We start from the raw sequence: 7,274 nt of genomic DNA, 5'->3' as shown, positions 1-7,274 counted from the left end.
TGTAACCCAAGTCCACCTCCCAGCCCTGCAATTTTTACTTTTATTGATTCCTTGACAATATCTGTAACACCAACATCCATTGTTGATCAGGCAAGATAGCTTCGGAGTGTTTTAGAGGAAGGAATGATTACCAATTCTGATTTGTGAAGTTATTCGTAAGCTCCTGGACCTCTTGCATGTTGAATTATGCATTGTCGGATGAACTCCTCGGTCTATCTGTAACCATTTATAGATTTATTTGTTAGTTTTTCATTTGATCCATCATTAAACAGCTCCATAGTTCTCCTTCTATGCTTTCTTTTTTATTGATTTCATGAGACTCAACTCTGGGCAAGTGAGGCCTGCAATATATAGTATTCTCCAAATCATTTATTCTCTTTTCTAGCTTACCCATAGTTTTTTAGCATATGAATGCCTAACCTTATTTTGTGATTTTAGATCACTTTTTGTCGCTACTTCGGTCACAAAATTTCATCAGTGTCAGAGCCCGGTGTTTTCAAAGTGTTTGAATCATTTATTCGAATTCGGAATCAATATCACACCCCTCCCACGAACTGATATCGCAGTCGTAATCAGTATCACCACACCCCAAAGATTTAAAATTGCACTTGGAATCAGTATCACAACCCTACTAACACGGCCCATCCACTTAATGTAAGATGTAGGTAAATATGGGATGAATAGATCCAGGTCGCAATTGGGGGGCGGTAGTATAGCGTAGGTATAAATTTATTCGGATCTAGGAGGGGATCAAATAAAGAATATTCATCGTAGATCCACAAGCGTATATTCATTAATATACTGATTGTACGTCAAAGTAATATACCCGGGGGTATGATTTTGTTGTGATACCATTTGGTACATACACAGAATGTGCATCACAGTATAACCATATTAGGTACACAGTGGACGAAAAAGCTAAAAAATATCTCAATTTCCATTACTCCCAAACCTTTGTTCTTAAATTGAAAGTACAGTTGGACAAGTGGTCAGAGAAATGAGCTACGGAATTGAAGGTCAGTAGTTCAATTCTGGGATGAGACTTTATTTTCTAACAGAAATCCTATCCAAAGATGGATGTTATTTAAGGATACTGTGTATAGACAAACCCGTATATTCAAGGGACATACAAATGGTACGTGCGGGTAAGGGGAAATAAGGATCAACATGAAGCATTCCATGGATATGCTGTTTGTATCTCCCTTATCCTTGGGAGTACGCTGCAGTCATATCCATGGGACATCGCTGTGTTAGTAGGGAAGTATTGGAAAAACTCAAATGCTAGTCGGAAGTTGAGCAATCCTTCGCAAGATCTAAATCTCTATTAGTCTGGGAGCTCAGCGGAAAAACAATTATTGTAATTTAGCAAAAGGTTTGAGGCTAAAATATGGTTATGGAGGTATTAGGAACAAGAAAAGCCACGTCTGTCGACTGGCGGCCGGGGCATTCAAGCGTGATGCAATCCCGAAATCGGCAGGAACCGTAAAAAAATCAACTTTGTTTAAAAAATATGAATAGTATCTTAAAAAATAGAGAGAAATCAAATTTATTTAATTTCCAACAGACTGACGTCATAATCTGGGCCTTTAGGCCATCAGTCGTCGGTGTGTAAAGGAATTTCAAGAAATATGTGAGTTTTTAACTAAGTAAATGAGAACAGATTTTTTTGTCTCAAACCATTTGCTAAATAATAATAATTTTTTTGTCGCTGAGCTCATAGACTACATCACATTTGGATAACTTTACGCGCCTTTTTCGTGGACTGGATCGCAATAATCATCGATATCCTTTTCGTCATCGCCGGGGCCGTTACCATCCAAATAATCATCATTATTTATTTCTTGCACTCTGAAAACACCATCAACAAGGTTATCGTCTTCTGAAACCGGTGAGCCACCTATTACACAATTCAATAATTTAAAATAAGGAATGGGACTGTTATAAAACATATGTGTAATTATACCTACGAAAGTAACTCTTTTTTTTTCAATTTCATTGCAGTTATTCAATTCCGGTTTATTCAACGTGATTCGCCTCTCGCTTTCCGTGATCCCGTAGTAGAATCGTAGTAGAATGCCAAGACACCCTCGTGACAGGTGGGAGTTCCCCAATGGCCCCGATGACCATCGTTTTGCCACTCGCTTTGACAATCCAGACCTGTTAGGTTACTATCAGGGTCAAGAGCATCCCTAAAGCTGGTATGATCCTTACTATCTGGAAGAAAGAGAGGAATTCAGTTATCGGGAGAGATCCCCGTTGAGAAGGCACAGAAATACCCGGACCCTTATCATTATGGGGGTAGCTACGGACCGTAAGATTACGCTGATGTATACAGGAAGCGCCCCGATTACGATCCACAATCCTATCCAACGTATGGCAAATTTCTGCAAAACGACGAAGAAAATGTAGAGGACTTAGTACTAGAAGAGAGTCAGGAAGACGAATGAGAAGGCGATGATGAGGATCTTGTCGTAATCAGGCGTCCATGGCGACCGCGTAGTATAAATTCGCATACCGACGGCAAGACGAATACGTCTCAGACGACCGGGGTCGGATCAAGTGGGATCGGCCTTAGTGGAGCCAGTACGAATGGGGACGGGACGAACGAATCAAGACAAAACGCACCGACGGAAGCAAGCACAGAGCACGTGTTAGTCCCAGAACCTATAGTTCAAACCCAGCAGCCAGACGACGAGATAGGAACTGTTCCGCTTTCGATTTTTCCAGGACAAATTTGTCAAGAAATCGCGTCTTTACTCCCTTACGGAGTGTCTACGGCCGAATCAAAGAAAATATCGAAAGCTTTTCAACTCAAATTCAAGGAGGAAGGCCTCTCGATTTTGCCGCCGAAGTTAGATAGTTGGATCAGCCGCCGGGAGAAAGAAAAAGTTGTTTTCAATCTCGTAAGCGCCAGAGAAGAAGCGTTCGTAAAAACCTCAGCTGAAGATTATGGACATAGGTCCACCTCTCATCGATATGTATACGAGGTTGTCTGCCTTGAGTGACGAATCGCGTGAAACTGCACGTATGCGTGGTTCTATCCAAGCTGCTTTACGACAGTAGGGCTGGGCGTTCGCGCATATTTAAAAGAAAAACGCCGCGAAGCAGTAGTCAGCGTCACTGACCACAGAGTAGACTATCTACTGAAAGACGATAACGTCTTCGTTTCCGGAAAGAAGGACCGCGAGCTCCTGTTCAGCGGAACATTTCTTGATCTCATGTTTAAAGAGGCGAATCAAGATGAAACCTTGGCAAGACGGGATAAGGCGGTTGCGGCCGCACACGTGGCAGGAGAAATCCAGTTCGGTCGACAAGGAGAGACCAGCCGAGAGATACTCCAGGCCGTCAAGCACATTTTTCGGACCACCAGCAGAGAGATCGTGGCAGAGGAAACGGCCGGAGAGGTTTTCGTGGATTTTAAAGGCACCCGCGGACGCGTTGGCGTCAGTAGAAGGTACGAATTGTCTCACTTGATACCTTCTAGGCCTTATTCATGTATCCAGTTCCCCGAAAGCGTTAAGGTCGGATCTAGATTGCTGGATTTTGCAAATGTTTGGGCTACCGTAACCGACGACCCGTGGTTACTAAACACGGTTAAGAATGGGCTAGTTATTAATTTTTTGTCTCAACCAGCACAAAATTTATTGCCCCGCGATGTCATGATGTCGGACGAAATGCAGTCAGTCTGCAATTCTGAACTTTCTAGTCTTTAAAAAAAGGAGCAGTTACGGAAGTAACAGATGGATCAGAAGGTTTCGTGTGTTCTTTTCTTTTGTGTTCCAGAGAAAAGCGGGGGTTTTAGGTCCATTGTTAATCTCAAGCCGCTCAATCGTTTCATTGTCTACGAACACTTTCAAATGGAGAATCTGGAGACGGTTCGTTATTTAGTAAGGGAAGGGGATTGGTTCATCAAATTAGACGTCAAGGACGCCTATCTGACGGTGCCCGTGAATAGCTCACAGCAGAAATATCTCAGATTCGCATGGAAAGGTAGGGTATACCAGTTTAGATGCATAACCTTCGGTCTCTCTCCCACCCCTAGGATTTTTACAAACATCCTGGAAGTAGCAGTGGCCTTTTTAAGAAGATTCGGATAGTCGTTTATCTCTACGACTTCTTAATAAAGAACTATCCGGAGGAAGGTGCGCGCGAAGATTTAGAAACCGTTTTGCGCTTATTACAGTCTCTAGGTTTTCTAATAAATTGGGAGAAATCTGTCACCACTACATCTAGGGTTCTGGAATACTTGGGAATCATCATAGATTCTGTACGTTTATCATTCACTCTTCCGCCTATTAAGGTTCAAGAAGTCAAGAAAATGTGCAAAAACGCTCTGAATATGGGGCAAGTCCCTCTTCGAGATTTTGCGTCCATTTTAGGCAACTTTACGTGGGCGATCACCCCCATACCTTGCCCAGTCGCACTATCGGAGCATGCAGAGATTCTATACAACCGAACCTCAGAAAGCGCTAGGCGACCTCAGCGTTAAGTGCGTTCTCTCGGTCGGGGCTAGATCTGACTTGGATTGGTGGATTGCCAATCTCGAAGAAGCGAACGGGAAAGAATTTTTTCCGAAAATAGTGGATATCAAAATTTATTCGGAAGCGTCGCGCTCAGGCGGGGGCCCGTCTGTGACGGTATAACAACGCGATGGCCTTGGACGACGGATCAATTGACTTTTCATATCAACTGTCTTGAGCTACTGGGCACTTTATATGCGTTACAGTCACTTGTCAAGAACACACACGGCCTATCTATAAGGATACACTTAGATAATTCTACCGCAGTTTGCTATATAAACAAAAAAGGGGGTGCCAAATCAACTGAATTAACAAAAATATAGAAAGAACTAACTAGTTTTTGCCGGCAGCGGGAAATATCAATCGTAGCGACTCACTTGGTGGGGGGTGCTTAATATTGAGGTGGAAGGATAATCAAGGGCCACCAGCGACGCGAGTGACTAGATGTTGGATCGCGCAATATTCAGGAATGTACAGATCGTCTGGCCGAAAGAGATCGACTCATTCAGCTCATTTTGGAACGTCCAGTTGCCCGCTTACGTTTCATGGCGACCAAAACCCGAATCAACCGCGATAAATGCTTTCTCTATTAATTGGTAGGGAAGGGTGGGATACGCGTTCCCTCCATTTTCCTTGATTTCTAATTGTCTTGAATAAATTAGAAAGGAAGCAGCTAATATCGTTATGGTTTGTCCAGTCTTGTCAGCGCAGCCTTGGTTCCCAGTTCTATTAGAAATAGCGTGCGACGCCCCATTTCTCCTACAACCAGCCCCCATTCTTTTGACGTCAGCGAAGGGAGAGCCACACCCCCTATTGGAGACAGGCATACTTCAGTTAGCCGCCGGGATGTTATCCGGCGAGAGTTCCGCCGGAAGGGATTTTCGGAACCACTGGTCAATTTACTCGTGGCCGGCATCCGAGCTACAACACATTCGACATACGAGTTGGCATGGCGAGGTTGGAATAATTGGTGTGTTCGACGGGGTGAGAATTCCTTTTCGAACTCTTTAAATTCCGTATTGGAATATTTGGCCGGATTGCATAGAGCGAGAAAATCTTAGTGTCATCAATATAAATCGCTCGATGCTGTCCAAAACCCTCCCGTCTGTCAACGGTCATCCGGTAGGAATCCATCCCTTAGCAAAAAAGCTCCTCAATGGTTGCTACAACCTCAATCCCCCGCGACCTAAGTACAATAGACTTTGGGATCAGGATTTCGTAATTAAATATTTAACTTTGGGCGATAACCGCTACTCCCGGTTCTAGCTCGCAAGACAGCGGTTTGGTTGGCACTAGATTCTCTCCTAAGGGTTTCGGAACTATTGACAATTGATATGCAGTCAATAGCATTTTCAAGCAACGGAATTAAATTCACGTAGCTTAAACCCAGAAAAGCGTAGCATAGTGGACCTTTGAAATCCATTATTATTCCCAGCATTCCGAACGACGCATGTTGCCCTGTGGAAGCGATCAGAGTGTATATCGACTGTACAGCTACCCATCGAGAAAACACAAACATTAACTCTCTTTTTTATCTCCCTTATCGTGTCGTATAGAAGCATCACGGCCAACACAATGAGCGGTTGGTTCCTTTCGTCTCTTAAAGCGGCCGAAATCGACACAGCGGTATTTAAAGCTCACTCTACTAGAGGAGCAGCGGCCTCGAAAGCCCTAGCGTCCGGTTTATCGTTAGATAGCATTCTGAAAGTGGGGCAGTGGAGTAGGGAGTCTACATTTAGTAAATTCTACCAAAGAGACTCGATATTTCCGTCGGTAGCAACGAAAATAATCGAACCTACCTTCAAATAGTGCTCGATCAGCTTTGAAGTCAAAATTTTGGGTCGAAAGAGTTACTTTCTTAGGTATTATTGAAAATAACAAGAGGGATCGCTCAGTGATCCCAAAAGGAAATTATGTTTATACGAGAAATAACGAAAGAAGACCCTAAAGGTTTTTGTTTCGTAAAGGTCATTATTCCCTCCCGCACCACCCTATTTCGTTATTTTGGGAACGCGCCTTCAATGATGACAAGCCAAAAATTACATATATACATTCACATAACAAGAATGACAGTCAAAACATTTTGTATTGGCTTTCAAAAACGATCATCAGAAGAATATTTTCGTTTTCAACAGTCAATGAGTGCAATCGTCCTCATCTTGCCATTTGGAACCACTGTGCAGTAGTAGTCCCGCCCCACTGCTTCAAATCCTGCAGATCTGCGGTAACAAAATGACTAAAGCTACACCAACTTCAAAAATCTTCGATTTGGACCACTCCGTTATCTTCCGAAAAAGACTGGCCACAGTGGAGCGTCTCAAGCCTCAGTCAAGTAGAAATTCTTCATTTCGCAGTTTCAGATAGACTTCCCCTCCCAATGGATTTTTCTACCGTATTGGCATCGCTTCTTTCAACTAGAGTAGGGGACCGGGGCTATGTGGGACACTTTTTTCTTTACGCTGCCAATTTTTAAATAGAAGAATTAAGTTAAAATAAAAGAATAGTAGTGTTTTTCATGCATTTCTCTACATTAGTTTATTGTTCATATTTTTTCGTTAAACTATGTAATAGTTATTTGATTAAATGTAAAGAAAAAATGAAGGAAAAAATATTTTTATGGTTAAACGGAACAGAGCCAGGGGAAAAACAGAATATTTTTTTTCTCTGCAACGGATGGATTTTATCTTTCAGAATTACTGTAGTAATTATTCTGAAGTAATTATAAAGAATGTGTACAACATGTTTGTGTGTATG

The sequence above is a fragment of the Daphnia pulicaria genome, chromosome 1, assembly GCF_021234035.1.
Source record: "Daphnia pulicaria isolate SC F1-1A chromosome 1, SC_F0-13Bv2, whole genome shotgun sequence".
Taxonomy (NCBI): domain Eukaryota; kingdom Metazoa; phylum Arthropoda; class Branchiopoda; order Diplostraca; family Daphniidae; genus Daphnia; species Daphnia pulicaria.
This window is presented reverse-complemented; position numbering follows the sequence as displayed.